Consider the following 15,890-nt stretch of genomic DNA (forward strand, 5'->3'; position numbering starts at 1 on the left):
AGAGCCCAGGAGGTTGTCTGAAGTCAGCCCATGGATAAAAGGCAGCATCTGCTGCCAGGGAAGTGGGAGGAGATGGCACCTGATAGTGAAGGGCTGTTCCTGTGTAACTACAAAGCTGGCTCCACCTCCCGCTGGGCGACTGACACCTCTGTCCCTGATACTGAAGGGGACTTCCCTCTAAACCAGTCCAGCTGGTTCTCACACTGCCTGCTTCAAAGGACTTCAAAGGTTTTGCACTGTATAAAAAGGGGTTGTATCCCCTTCCAAAATGTTCTTGTTTTCAACTTGAATCTGCCAGGGGCTGCTGCTGCTTGAGCTCAGGGGAATCCCTGGCTCTGCCCAGCCCTGGGCACCTGATGGACTTTCCTGGACTCCTGGGGGACCCCTCTGCCTTGCTGGGCTGATGGGGGGGACTTAGCTTTGCCCCCTGGGACTCTCTGGACCTTTGTGCAGCATGATGGAGCTGCATTTCTGGAAGGACCCTTTGTACTTTTTGTTCTAGCGCTTTGGGAGCACTTTATTGCCCATAGCGCTTTCGAGCGCTTTATTTTTGATTCTAGCGCTGAGGAGCGCTTTGCCAGCCTGGCGAGTGCCCACCTCGCTTATTCTTACTTGTTATCTAACTTCGGCTGCCCACGCCGGTATTACCGATATTTTAAAATGCCTCCCCGCCTGCCTGCCTAAAGGAGAAGGGCCGCTGCGCTGCCCGCAGCGACCCGGAAGTGGATGGCCGGCCGGCCAATCCCAGCGCGGCCGGCCGGAAGTCCCGCCCCCGCAGCCCGAGAGGAGAGAAGCTGCCCTGGGGAGAGAAGAAGGACGAGTGATGGCGGCTGGTCGGCAGGGCTCCCGTGAGCGGAGGGAGCCCTGCAGCGAGAGGAGCGGCCTGCAGACACGAGCGGAGGGGGCGCGAGGCACATTGCCGGTGCCTGCCCCCACCGCGAGGCTTCCCGACTAGAGGGAGAGCCAGAGGAGGAGAACCGGCGAGCGCCTGACCGACCGGTGAGTGGGGCCGGAGAAGGGGAGGGGCGCCGGGACACGTTGTCGGTGTCCGCCCCGCCCCCCGGTAGCGCGAGCTCGCGCTTCATGTCAGAGGGAAGCCATGAGGGCTTCATGGGCGGCCCCAGTTGGCAGTGGGTCGCCCCAACGCGAGTCAAGCCATGAGGGCTTCATGGGCGGCCCCGGTTGGCAGTGGGTCGCCCCAACGTGCACAGAGCCCGGAGAGGCTCCCCGCCCCATTTTATTGTATTTAGAGCCCTGAGAGGCTCTGGGGGGCATTTGGTGAAGTAAATGGAGAGTCAGGGCGGCCCCAGATGGCAGTGGGTCGCCCCAACGCTGAGAGAGCCTGTGTGGCTCAGAGGGGCCATATGTGTTTTTAAGAGCCTGTGTGGCTCCAACGTTTGACCAGTGTTGGCCAGAGCCTGTGTGGCTCCAACGTGCACAGTGTATGTGTCCCAGAGCCCGTGTGGCTCCAGCATGGCGCAGTTTGCGCCCAAGGGTCAGTGAGGACCCTGTCGCAGTTTATTTTATTGCGATGCCCAGGTGCCCAGCACTTTGTGGGCACCTGCCACGTTTAGGCTTTTTGTACTTTGGACTGGCGCTGCATGACAGCGCGCCCTGACTTTGGACCCAGGGCATCCTTGCCCCAACAAGGCCAGTTGGCCTAGGGACTGCCACAGGTAGTGGCTTATGTAGTGTTGGCGCAATGTGATTTCTATGCTTTTTAATAGTTATTGCTTGTGTGTGTTTTTGCGCTATTGATTTATTAGGCACCTCTGAATGTTTATGCATTATGTGTCTTCCTTTCCATGCGCTGCACCTCTGAATGTTTAGTCATCATGTGTCTTCTTGCGCTGCACCCCTGAATGTATTTTATTGCATCATGTGCCCTATTCTTAACACCTCTGAATGTGTTACTGCATCATGTGTCTTCCTTTCCATGCGCTGCACCTCTGAATGGTTAGTCATCATGTGTCTTCTTGCGCTGCACCCCTGAATGTATTTTATTGCATCATGTGCCCTATTCTTAACACCTCTGAATGTTTAGTCATCATGTGTTTCTCTTTATTACTCCTCTGAATGTGTTCATGCATCATGGGTAAGGTGTTCTGGTTTATGCCCCTAAATGTGGTTATTCTTAGGTGGTTGTCTTTTCTACTCCTCTGAATGTAGGTTTATTACATCATGGGTAATGTATCCTTTCTTAGACCCCTAATGCTGTGTGATACTTAGGTGGTTCTTCTTTCTTAGTACAGGTGGTCCTAGTAAGGTCCTGGTTCCTGTTACCAGTGGATACTGGTGGTTATCTTTGATTATTATTTTATGTTACATTTATTCTTTATTCTAGAAGTGATTTGATATTCTACATTTTATCTAGAAGTGCTATATCTGAATATGACAGTGGCCCTTGTGGCCCTGTCTTGTGTACATAATCCCTGTGAATATTGCCCGTGCCAGTTGGCACCATGTATATGTGTGATTTTATCTGATGTGTTTTTACAATACAAAAGTTATTTTTATAATAACCTTGTGTGGGGTCTCTTCTGTGGTGTGCCTAGTATGTTGTTGCTGTTGTGCGCTGGCGCAAATGCTTTACACATTGCCTCCGAGTTTAGCCTTACTGCTTGTGCCAAGCTACCAAGGGGGTGAGCAGAGGTTATCTTGGCGTGTGACTTCCTTGCCCTGACTAGAATGGTGGTTTCTGCCTGGCTTTGGCGTCGGCCTTAGCCTACCAGAAACAGCCAGTTCTAACAGGAGTCCACTGGGCCTACTACTTATTATTGGCCACATGGTTGTGGTTTCACCAGGTCGATTGACACAACTCGGTTCTCCTTTTTTCCAGCAAGGGGCGGTAGTACAACTGATCTTGTTCCGCTGACAGCTAAGACAGGTACTGCTTTTCTGTAAGAAGGCCCAAATTCCTTCTTCACCGCAATCTTTTCTCTGACCAGATCCTCAGTCTTTGGAATCCAGACAGGTCTTGCTGGGACAGGTGGTTTTTCTTCAGTGGTAGTTGGCTTTAGCTTTTCGTTACTCAGACTTTTTCTTGTTTCATTTAAGTCCTGTAAAACAGCCAAACAATCTTTGATATCAAAGGCTTTTTGTTGCACTACTGAAGTCTGACAATCCAAGTCCTGAATGATCATTCTAGTACCAAATAAAAGTTCATACGGACTGATACCTCCTAGAGAATTTCTTGGCATATTATTAAGACTATGTTGGACACTTATTAGATGTTTGACCCACCCGTCAACCGAACCTAATACCCTCGCTGTTATAGATTGCTTTATGTCCCGTTTTTTTCTCTCCACTACCGCATTTCCCTCGGGATGGAATGGACTAGAATACCGCAATGCAATGCCCATGCTAGCCATGGCCTCCTTGTAAGCCCGAGAGCTAAATGCAGGACCCTGGTCGGAATGTAGCATGCCAATTGCGTATGTGCCGATAAAGACTTGCAAATCTTTTATAACAGTTCTGGCGTCAGCCGAGCGCTGGGGCCACATGCAAATGGGACGGCATTTTTCCGGTTGGACGTCTGCGCATAGATAGCCTGATGCTGTCTAATAGTGGTATCTGGACTGGTGTCTGGTCCGGTTCACAACTGTGATCTCTGTTGCAGTCCTGACAATTTATTGCAAATTTATAATTTTCTACGCTCATCCCGGGCCACCAGTATTGTGATTGTAATTCTATTAGAGATTTCATGATCTCTTGGTGCCTAAGACCCAATCCCATGTGTGCTTCTTGTATCAAGAAGACTCTCCGGTTCGTGTTTGGAATTACTCTATCCCCCACTCTAGGGATTTGAGCAAACGGAACGTTGTTCGCATCAGTTTTGTATGAGTACTTTACAAGAAAGCCTTTCGGGAGTGTCTTACCGCTGTCTTTTACTGAAGCACTTACAGCTTGCATTATCTCGCCGTCTATTTTTGTTTTTGATTGAGTAATGGCAGCTACGGAAGCCGTTTGTACAGCTGCTTTCGCTGCCTCATCAGCCAATGAATTCCCTGAAACGTGAACGCCATCACGTTGATGACTCAGTGTATGAATCACGTGAGTCTTTTGTAGTTCTTTTTGTAAAAGAACTACCTGTTACCAAAGCATTTTATGCTTGATTGTGCCACCTTTTGCATCTTTGTAGTTGTTTTGAACCCAGTTCTGTAAATATTCATTGTAAGACTGGACACAGTAATTGGAATCGCACACTATTAGTGTGGGGAATTCTCGTTCGCTATTTTCAAGTGCCATCTTAAAAGCCTGTAGTTCAGCTCGCTGAGCTGTACAGTCTCCGAGTGATTGAGTTTTAGTTACCAACGGTTTACATAATCCTTCGTGCCAACGACCTTTAACAATCGCGCACGCAGCACTGTCGGCTTGTTTACCCCCAACTGCGGGTTGTGCTGAGCCGTCTATATATATTATACAACCATAATGTTCCAGAGGCAGAATCTCGGTCGGCAGAGGACATTCATATTGTAGAAATTCTTGTGTTTTTAAGTTAGGATCAAATTTGTATACTACGTCCGGTGCAGCAAGAGAATTAACCCATTGTATCCATCTCGATCTAGAGCTTTGGCATTAGGATTACCTGGTATTATTACCGCCTCAAGGGCTGATACTGCTGTTAAAATAGATATCCCTTTTCCTTGGGCTAGGGCTCTTTCTTTTGCTACAGCAGTTTGAACCGCAGTTAGAATTCTTTAAGTTGAACTGAATTTCATTTCCTCTTGTGTGTACAAATGTGATTTGTAAGCTATTGGTACCGTTTCTCCCTCATTAGAGGTCAGGTATGTGAATCTGCATCTTCCTGGGATGACTCGGATTACAAGGTGGCGTTCATTTGCGCGTGTTTGCAGTTTTGTTTTAGTTAACATGTCTGTCTGTAATGATCTTAAAATTTCTGTGTGTTTTTGAGTCCAATTAATCTGTTTAAAATCAGGTTTTATTAGTTCGTAGAGAGGTTTAACCCTCTCTGCATAATTTAGAATGTATGTTCCTCCGAAATTCAGGAAAGCTAGTATTGATTGTAAGTTCTTTAGCGTTTTGGGAGTTTGGAGTACTGCACACTTCTCTAAGAAGTTGTCTGCTAGGCTTTTGCCTTCACTTGATAATTCAAATCCTAAAAATAGGACAGTTAGATGGGCAATTCGTGATTTTTTAAAGTTACATTTGTACCCTTCAGCTGCGAACCCAAGTATTATGGTGTTCACTCTTTTCAAGAGAGTCTCGAGGTCATCGTCTGTAAGATAGATGTCATCGACATAGGATAATGCCTCATCATCATACATTTGTAGTAACTCTGTTACCCTGGCTGAAAATAATCCTGGGCTGTTTTTGAATCCCTGTGGGAGATGACAAAATTGTTTTTGGGTCCCCATGCTGGAGAAAGCGTTCAAATATCTGCTTTCAGGTGCTATGTTTTGACAGAGGAAACCATTTGAATTATCTAATGCCGTTTAATATTTTTTGCGCACGATGTTATTCGTTAGTGCTGCACTGTGTGAGTTTTGTTCTGCAAAAGTTTTACAACAGGAGTTTAGATGTCTGCAGTCCAAAACTAGACGAAATGAATCGTCTGGCTTGGAGACAGGAAACAAAGGATTGTTAATTTGTGAGGTGCATGTTTAAATCACCCCCTGATATTCAAGTTGATCTAAAATTTCTTTTACTTGTTTTTTAGCTTCTTGCTTAACAGGATACTGCCTCTGTGCAGTAGGTTGATTTTTTAACTGGATTTTATGGTGAGGAGAATCCTCATCCCTCCCATCCTACATGATTTTTATATAATGCAGGGGCTTGGGACACTGCCCATTTTCTAGCAAGTGTGTATTTCTTATGAATTGGAATGTGATTTGAGAAGGCAGGCATAATAATTTCTTCGCCATGTGGGCACTCCCTGACAAACTCTGGTGGCCAGTCTTTCTCTGCTAGAAGGATATCATAGCCTTTAGATAGATTCTCCCAAAAGAGACCTTTTACTTTCCTAGTTTTATCTCCCTCTATACACAATGTTATTTCACATAGTTTATGGGGCACGCTCACTCGGGTGTCTGCAGTTTCCACTTGAATGTATTCATTAATGTCCACTGTCTTCAGAAGATTCATCAGGATCTTGCGAGCTATGCTCACTTCTGCTGCGTTGTCTAGCATTGTCTGGGCCCACTCTCTGTTTTTCAGTTGTGTCCTCAGGATTCTCGCCATGTTTTATTTTAATACTGGCTACCTTCTTTCTGGGAAATTGTAATTTTTTACTTTGATGAACAGGTTCCTTGTCTTTGGACTTTACGTGCTCTTCTTTATGTTCTGACCGTCCTCTTCTTTCCGATTTCTTTGATGAAGTCTGAAAAGATCGAGAGGAACGTGTATCAATATCTTGATATCAGTCGGGTTTTCTCAAATTGTCCCTATTTCTAAGGTTGTATTTTTTTTTTCAGAGGGCTCCCTTTGGGGAGACTTGCCCCCCCCCCCCTTCTGGAGATCTATTTCTCCGTTGGGGAGACCTTCCTCTGGACTGAAATTGTTTTTCTCTGGGAGTGGTTTGTTTGTTACCCTCCCACTTCTTCTTTTGAGAATTGAGATTATTTTTAATATAAGTGTTTTCCGGATTTTCAATTAGTTGGGGTTTTACTGGTTTACCACCCAAACTATCTTTGCCTAATTCTTCATAGGATTTTTCAATTATTTTAGCAAGCTTAAAAGGTTGGTCTGTTATATCTGTCTCCTTCAATTTTTGGCAGATTGCCATACATGCGGCTTCTCCTTTTATGTTGGCTAATAATATAGCCGAGACCTGCTTAAAGTCTTTCAGTAATTTGATACCCAGAGTTAAAGCAGGTTCTGGACAGTATTCATTTTGAATCTGTCTTAGTACATCTGGTATACCCGCCATAGACGGAACACCATGTGTTTTTGTGTAGATAGAGGCAAAGACTGTGCCCCAAGTGTCACAGTCCTCCACATGTGGTGCGATCCCCATTGGGAGACAGATAGTCAGAATTCTGTGTTTTTCGTGAGGGGTAGTATCAGGAAATACTGCCTCTATCTAAGTGATTTTTTGAGCTAACCAGAATGGAATTTGTTCCCGTTTTGCAGGTGTTTTACCAAGACATGATTGTATATTCTGTGGTGTAATCTTGTTTGTGTTCCCCTGTTGAGGGGTGTTTTGTGGAATTTTAATTGCAGGTTGGACTGTTGAAGTCCGCATGACATATTGGACCAATTGTCTATGAATTTTAATTAGTTGTTTTAGCTGAACTTTAATTTATCCGTCTGACATTGCTTCAATGTCCGGAAGTGGTGTGTAGCTGGCTAGAACCAGCCATGTGGCTCCTGGTCTACAGAGTGGACCGAGCCTGGTAATGTGATTTTGATGTTTTAATTTCAACTTCTTTGAAAGGAGAGTATTCCTCTGGAGATTCCGCTATTTTGTAGTAGTGGAACTCATGTGTTACAGCGTGTGCTGCTGGAAAGATTATCCAGGAATAGAATACCTCAGTCTGCCGATATTCATGTGCCTCTACCACAAATATGACCGTACCACCTCTTGATGTTACTCCATTTTCTATAAGTTTTATAGTTATGGTTTTTCTTATATTGACCAGGATGATTATTGCATCCGGGTCGTTATCTCTGACAAGTGTGTCGTCCTCTACGAGTTGAGCTAGTAGTCTAGCTCTGTCTCTTTCGTCCTCAATCTCTGACATTTTTACTGACAGAAAGATTGCAGAGCAAGTTTTGAGGAAATAAAGATTAGGTGCACAATATTTTGGAACACTGTATCCTTCAACGTTGACTATACCGTAAACTAATACATAGGATTCTCATCCCACTAAGTTTCGGCGGATATTAACCTTTCACCCACTCCAGACGCCTATTGGAGTTTTTACGGGGAAAAGGGGTCTGTGTGAAAAAGCACGACTGAGTTACTCTAGTATCTTGCGTTAGATTATCACCTTACCAAATGTTGGGCGCCATGTAGTGTAGTTCCTATTTTCCCAATAGGCTCTGCGCATTGGAATAACATAAACGATAGTTTAGATGTAGGACTGAGGTTGACTAGGTCTCTATTGAATATGTTAGACTTAATTTAGGTTTGCCAGCTAGCTCAGAGGTCACTAGAAACTTTCTCGAATAAACAGGGAGGAGTGAACTTCCCTGATTAGACAAGAAGGGATTCAGGTTCTGACAACCGCATAAACATGAAAACTTTGCTCCCCCAGAATAAGGAGTATATCTCCAGAGTTGTGTGAAAACAATAGATAGCTACTTCACTCAGTCAATCGTGCATACTTAGTTTCACCAGAGTGCAGAGAAATAGAGAGACAGGCGTTTTCAATAAAAGGTGTTATTTATTGAGCAGTCTTCTTTCTCATGCAAGAGAAATGAATTGCCACAATTGCAATACGTGTTATGAAGTAAAGTGCGTACAGTAAAAGGAGTATTACGAAATAATACTGTAAAAGCATTGATATGGTTTCTGAGCCATATGATACTTAAAAGGTATAAAATATTTACAGTTACATACAATGATAAAAGTTTGACTAAACGTACTCAACTGGTGCTTCTAAGATAGCCTACCCCGATGTACCTAACCAAAGCCAAGTATGTGGGAAGGAGTAAGTGAGCTGCAGTTTAAGTTAAGTTCGTTTTTGCCAAGAATCTGACTCAAGAATTCTCTAAAGATCTAATCAGCTCCGTACCTTGGTTTTAGAATGAAGGTGGTCTTGTATCTCGCTCTCAGGACTTGATCTCCCAGTAACCCGCAAGGGTGACTGGAAACACTGGAGCTGGATTTTCTCAGCAGGAGAAAAGGACAGCGTCTTTCTCAGTGCGTCAAATGGGAGGGACAGCTTCCTTCAGCACTCGTATCAGCTGGGCTTCGGATAAGTAGATAGCCGATCTGCTCCAAACCACTGTGTGTTGCTTAAGGCAAACTCTGGTATATATATATACCTGGAAGGTGCAGTGTTTGACGTAAGGTTGGACATAAGACATCAATAAAAGATGTCACTAAGAACTGGCCGTTCTTTCAGTGCTCGTAGGATTTCTAGGACAAACCAAAACAAAAGCATGGGGAATTCCCAGGTTGCTGGAGGTTTGGTTTGCTGAAAGAACTCGTACTTACTAGGAGTCTAAGGAAGTAGCCTTGCCTTATTTGGTTTGCATTGGCTATTACTAAATATGGATTTGATTCTTATGCCTTTATAAGGGTATGATTTGTTATAACCACATAAGGGCATCAATCGGGAATATTTAATTAGGGTCCTAGATACGATCACAACAGGGAACATAATGGGCAATGTTCGTGGATGCTGACCTGTGAGGAAGTAGAAAGGCGAGCAACCTAAAGCTGAGTGTACTGTGTTATTGTAAGCAAATTCTGCTAAAGGTAATGCTTCATCCCAGTTAGAAGACATTGTGGTCGCTAATCAACGTAAATTCTGTTCTAGGTGCTGATTCACCCTCTCAGTTTGACCGTCTGTTTGCGGATGAAAGGCTGACGATAGGGCTAAGTCAATTCCCAACTGACTGCTCAATTGTTTCTAAAATTTTGAAAAAAATTGAGGGCCTCTGTCTGACAAGATTTTCTGTGGAAGCCCGTGGAGCTTGACTATATTGGCCAAAAATATGTTACTAAACTCCGTTGCCGATGGGAGTTTAGGCAGTGGGATGAAATGTCCCATTTTTTATAACAAATCCACCACTACTAATATAGTAGTGAAACCATGGGACTTGGGTCAGTAACAAAGTCTAAGCTGATTGTATGCCAAGGAAACGGGGGAATGGCCATTGGATGTAAAAGACCCATTGGAGGATTATGCAAAGCCTTCTGATGAATACATACTGGACAGGTTCTAACATATTTTTGAACATCGGTATTCATGTCCTTCCACCAGAAATATCTTTGGCATAGTTCTAAAGTCTTGTTAACCCCTGGGTGAGCTGCAGTAGCCAGATCATGGTTTCACTGTATAATTTGTTGATTTAAATCTTTTTCTGGAATGAACAATTTATTTTTGTGAAAAAAAGGCCTTCACGGATTGAGTTATTTTTCTGAGCGAGTCATTGTGGATGACTTAATGAATCAAATCTTTTTTTAAGTAACTCTAAAAAACCCTCAGAAGTAATTTCTGCACACACTTTCTCAGCGGGAATTATACTTGGCAAATCCTGTCTTTTGTCATTATGTTTCTCACAAACTAAACGTGAAAGTGTGTCTGACAATACCTGTTTAACGCCAGGACGATAGGTGATCAGAAAATCGAATTTACTAAAGAATTGTAGCCAGCGCATTTGTCTAGGCGTAAACGCTTTTACTGTGGAATAAAACTGAAGATTTTTATGATCAGAAAAGATGGTTATGGTGTGTTTTGCTCCCAAGAGGTGGTGTCTCCATTCCTGAAAAAATGCTGGTAGCAACTCTCGCTTAGCATAGGTGTAATTTTGCTCTGCGGGTAATAGTTTTCTAGAAAAGAAAGCTATAAGATGTAAATGTCCAGTGTTAATGTCTTTTTGCATTAGGACCCCACCAGTAACAGTTTGTGAAGTGTTCGCTTCAACAAAGAATGGTCGGTCAGGATCCAGATGAACTAAAATTGGTGCAGAAGTGAAAGCTTTTTTTAGAGTCGTGAAAGCTTGTTCCGCCTCACAACTCCACTGAAATTCTTTTCCTTTTTGCAGTCATTGTGTGATCGGCGCAACTATTTCAGAAAATTTGGAGATAAAGCCCCTATAGAAATTTGCAAAACCTAAAATTCTTTGTATTTCTTTGACCGAAGTTGGGGCAGGCCAATTTAAAATCGCTTCTACTTTTTTAGGGTCCAGTGTAATTCCTTCGGGGGATAACCAATAACCCAAAAATTCCACTTTAGGAGTGTTAAACACGCTTATCTAATTTCACGAATAAGGAATTATTTCTGAGCCTTTGTAAAACTGCTCAGACATGTTCTTTGTGTTCCTCTGTGTTTTTGGAATAGATTAATATGTCATCTATGTATACAATGACACAAATATCTAATACGTCATGTATACTTCATTTATGAAGTATTGGAATGCAACTGGAGCGTTGCAAAGACCGAATGACATTACTGTGTACTCAAACAAGCCAAATTTAGTGTGGAAGGCAGCTTTCCATTCGTCGTTTTCCTTTATGCGAATCAGGTGATAAGGTCTGCGTAAGTCTAACTTAGTGTAAATGCTCGAACCCTTTACTTGGTTTATTAGTACTGGGATTAACGGCAACGGATACTGATTTTTAATTGTCGCCTTATTTACCGCACGGTAGTCTATACAGTCCCTCAAATCTCCCATCTTCTGAGCCACGAAAAAGAGAGGAGACAAGACCAGTGAAGTGGAATGACGGATGAAACCTATCTCTAACAACTCGTCCAAATATGAATGTAAGTACTGGTTTACCGGTTCCGTCAAAGTGTATATCCAACTACAAGGTAGTACAGCTCCTGGAATCAGATCACTTCTACAGTCATAAATCCTATGAGGTGGTAACTTTGTAGCTTTGACTGGATAAAACACATCAGAAAAATCCTGATACTCAATGGGAATGGTTATGTGTTCTGAGTTCAAAGTAGCACAAAAATGAGGCATAACACGATCTCTGGTCTCTTGATAACAATGGGGTTTGCAAAAGGATGACCGTACGCTTAACCCAATCAATCTTTGTATTATGGAGTTCTAGCCATGGAACTCCTAAAATGACTGCGAAAGTTGGTGTGTCAATTAGGTCAAATACTGTATTTTCTGTGTGGCCGTTGTCTGTAACCAGAATCAAAGGTGCTGTATGGACTCTTATTAAACCTGATGATAGTGCCGAACCATCAACTGCCCGAACCGGCTCAGGTTCTTTTTTGGGTATGTGAGTCAAATGTAACTTTCGAGCTAGCTCTAGGTCAAAGAAGTTACCTGTAGCCCCTGAATCAATAAGGTCAGGAATGCTATGTCTTTGTTGAGTTGACAAGATCAAGATTACTCTTACTGTAAAATGTCTAGGTTTGTGGTTAGTCACATTGGTTGCATAATGTGAGATCCTTGAAATGATACTCCCTGAGGAATCGATCTCTACATTCCCCGAGACACCTAGTTTTCCGATACCTGAGAGGCATCTGACACTATGACTACAGCCTTCTTTTTGACTGGTTTTATTGGGCAATCCCTGGCAAAATGACCGGATTTTCCGCAATATAAACATAAGTTCCCTTTTCGCCTTCACTCTTTTTCTTCTAGTGATAGAGGTCCTTTAACTCCTCCAATCTGCAGAGGTTCTACATGGGAACTTTTATCGTCAACTCCTTACGCTCAGTTTTAAAATGAAGAATCCTAATATCACCCTTTGGTTGTTCACTTTTACGATCTAACTTAACCAGAAGATCCTGAAATTCTGTGAAATCTTGCGGTGAATTGACAATGTGAGCAAGAGAATCCTTTATCCCATCTCTAAGACCTCGATAAAACAAGGATACTCTTTTTTTCATTAGGCCAACGTGTTTCTGCTAGCAGTCTATTGAAGGTAGTGACATATGATATCAAATCCTTAGAACCTTGACATAGATTCAAGAGTTCATTATCGGATGCTTGTAGAAAAACATGTTTAGCAAAGAGACTAGACATGGCTGCCTTGAAGTCAGTTAAGTTATGCAACACTGGATCATCATTATCTACAAGGGGCATGGCCCAATTTGATGCCACTCCTCCTAGATAAAAAATAATGAAGGCTACTTTTGGGGTATCTGAGGTAAATATCTGTGGTTTGCACATGAAATGCAATTGACATTGACTCATGAATGTTGTGTATCGGTTGCAGTCTCCTGTAAATCTCTCTGGATTTGCCAATGGAATAGGACTAAGTGTAACAACTGCAACGTGTACAGGTTGGTCAGCAGTTCGCCCGGGCATATTCTGGGATTGGTAAGCTGAGACGCCAAATTTGGGTGGAATTAAAATAGGCCGTCGTGCTTCCTCATAAGATTCCCGCCAAGTAGTGAATCCTGATCTAGTTTGATCTAAAGCCTGCCTGAGTGACTGGTTCTCTGGACGTAAGTCCTGCATTTCTTCATTTAGTTTTTTAACTATTTGTGTCAACTGAGTGATATCCATCGTGTTGATATCCATTGCCTCTTGCAACATCAAGAGGAAACAAGGGAAGTGTGTGGCTTCGCTTCCTTTTGCACGTAGGCTCACGAGGTTCCTGTTGTTTCCGTCTTGATGAAGCTATTTCCCAACTCCTTTGAAGACTAAACAATTAACAAGGTAGTAACACTTGACTAACTAGATTAGTCCCCAAGGGAAAGGGGAAGTGGAGTGAGAAACAAGACAAAACACTGGATCTCTTCTTTGCTGATTCTAGATGCGGTTTCTCAGAAGGAAGTTTTCTGGGCTCCTTGTGATACGCCAATTGTAATTCCAAACTATATATATAAACAGTGATACTTGATTACAATTTTGTCAAAATATATATATAAATCATTCCTTATTTGTTCTTATGTACCACTTTTAGCTGAGCCCATACCAACACTTCTACAATTGTTAGGTTTTTGAATCACCCAGTTCTTCCAAGATGTGCCTTAAACAATACAAGCAACAAAGATGTAAATTAGCGACTTGATAACTGTATAATTCTGTATGATCTGAACAATATTTACTGAACAGTAATCCGGTTAGTATATTAGTTGTAATTGACAACCACAATCTTTAACTGTCCTACCTTCCAATTGTATGAATGATGTTTCAAAAAGGGGTTCTGAAATGAGAGGAGATAACAAGAAAGAAAAACAACAAAAGATCAGCCAAATATCTCTTTCCAAACAGAAGTAGTGTCCTTGAACCACTGTTATCAATGATAAACAATCATAGTTGCCCACAATGGCTTCACCAATGCTTGTTCACAATGATGAATAATTTTACCAACGCTTATTCACAATGATTGTCCATTAGTTTTAGCAATGCTTATTCACTATTCTTATTCACAATGTTTGTCAATGATTGTCCATTTTTAGCAATGCTTATTCACAATTCGTATTCACAATGTTTGTCAGTGCTTTATCAATGCTTAAAGCACATTTATTGCCAATTGTTTTTAGCAATGTTTCTTTGTAAAGGCTTTAGTTCCCAAAACAATGTTTCTCCGGTTCCCTAGCAACTAATTTCTCTCTTACTTGCGATTCAGGAACCGGAACCTGAGAGGAATGAAGAAGACTGGAACCTTGAAAATGACGGAGGACTGCCGACAACTCTGCGATGATCCCGAAGGTGTCTGGAGGCCAGTGGACGAACGCTGAATTCTGGAGGATGACTGGATACCGGTAAGTGGTCACGGAGAGGCAGTTAGGGCACTCAGGACGGAGGTAGGCACACGGGGGCAAGAAAAGAAAAGACGCGGAGCCGGAAGCTGAAGTCTTCTCTGCAGGAGACAGGAACTCTCGTTGCGACGCTGAATCAAGAAGCGAAGCGTCTCAACGAGGGCTGAGCGGGCTTAAATAGTCTCATGCTCACAGCGGTTTGGGCGTGTGCTCTTGTCTCACGTTGGGCTCTGTGACCGTTTTAACGGTGGCTACACGTGAGCGGAGCTGGGAGCAACCATAGCAAAGCAAGCACTGCTACCTGTAAAACTTCTAAGCTGTAATACAATCAGTTAACTCAATATTTAAACACCTTTACGCATTTGCATCATTAGTTTCTTCACACCTGAATATCAAACAATCATGAAAGGAGTATTTATAATGAATGTATGTATTTACAGGAAATGAGTGTGTATAGTGAGTGTGTATATCCTGAATTACTATACTGTAGCATATGAACCCATGACAGTGCTCAACTGCCCATCGAGGTATGGATAGGCGACTACCAGGATGCAACACATTAGGGGGGGTCTGGTTGCGGCACGCGCCCCTCCTGCCTTGAGGTGCCAGGCCCAGCTGGACTTCGGCAATCTTCTTCGCCCAGCCTCTCAGGTCCTGCTACATGTTGCGGCAGTGGTCACTGCGCCCAAAGTGTGACTCATAGGGAACGCACCTTCCGGGCGATGGCCCTCCACAGGAACACCTTCTGACGGCATTGACCTCTAAGGATGATATGATATTGGACACTTAGTACACATGCAAGATGTACATATCCATATACTTTGTCAAATAGGTCTGGAATGGCTAGCACAAACAATATTCAAGATAGCAGACTGCACTTCACAACACTGCACCTGTTGTCAAACGTGTGTTCTTAACATATTTCATGACACATTTTCATTTCCTGTTAAGATCACACTCTACAAAAAAACATCAGGAGGGAGGTAGAGTACAGAGGTAGGATTCTTACTCCACGGGCACTGTTACATAAACAAAAGGAATCCTACTCACAGTGGAAAGGGAAAGTGTCTACCACAGGTGTGGGGACACTCAGTGTTTTGTAAAATACCCCTCACACACCAACAGGCCCCTTGGTGTCATGCTTCATCATAGGGGTCTTCGCACCCCTCTAACGGGATGCGGCGTGCTATGACCTACGACTACGTGGGAGCACTGAAAGTTTGGGATATGTGTGGTGTGTGTGGTGGAAGTGGTAGGGGTATTTTAATGTGAGTGGTGGGATATAGTGAAGGTTTAAGAAGGACCTGGCCGGTGGGTGTATAGGAAAAAACTTTATTCACAACCCCGGGCTGGTACTGTTTAAAGAAGTGCAGTGTGAGGTAATTATCTGTCGTGGCTATGGACAGTACCTCTGGTGTGCGTCGACATGTTTCGGAGCATATGCTTCTTCTTCAGGAAGGGGGCACAACTTCCCCACCTTACTCACGTATCTCTATAGTTTGTGTAAAGAACCAAAAGTGCAGGACTATTTACAGTGTCTTAATTCTAAATAAAGACTATAATGTGCCTACAGCGGTT

This window comes from Lissotriton vulgaris, chromosome 10 (assembly GCF_964263255.1).
Source record: "Lissotriton vulgaris chromosome 10, aLisVul1.2, whole genome shotgun sequence".
NCBI classification, from domain to species: domain Eukaryota; kingdom Metazoa; phylum Chordata; class Amphibia; order Caudata; family Salamandridae; genus Lissotriton; species Lissotriton vulgaris.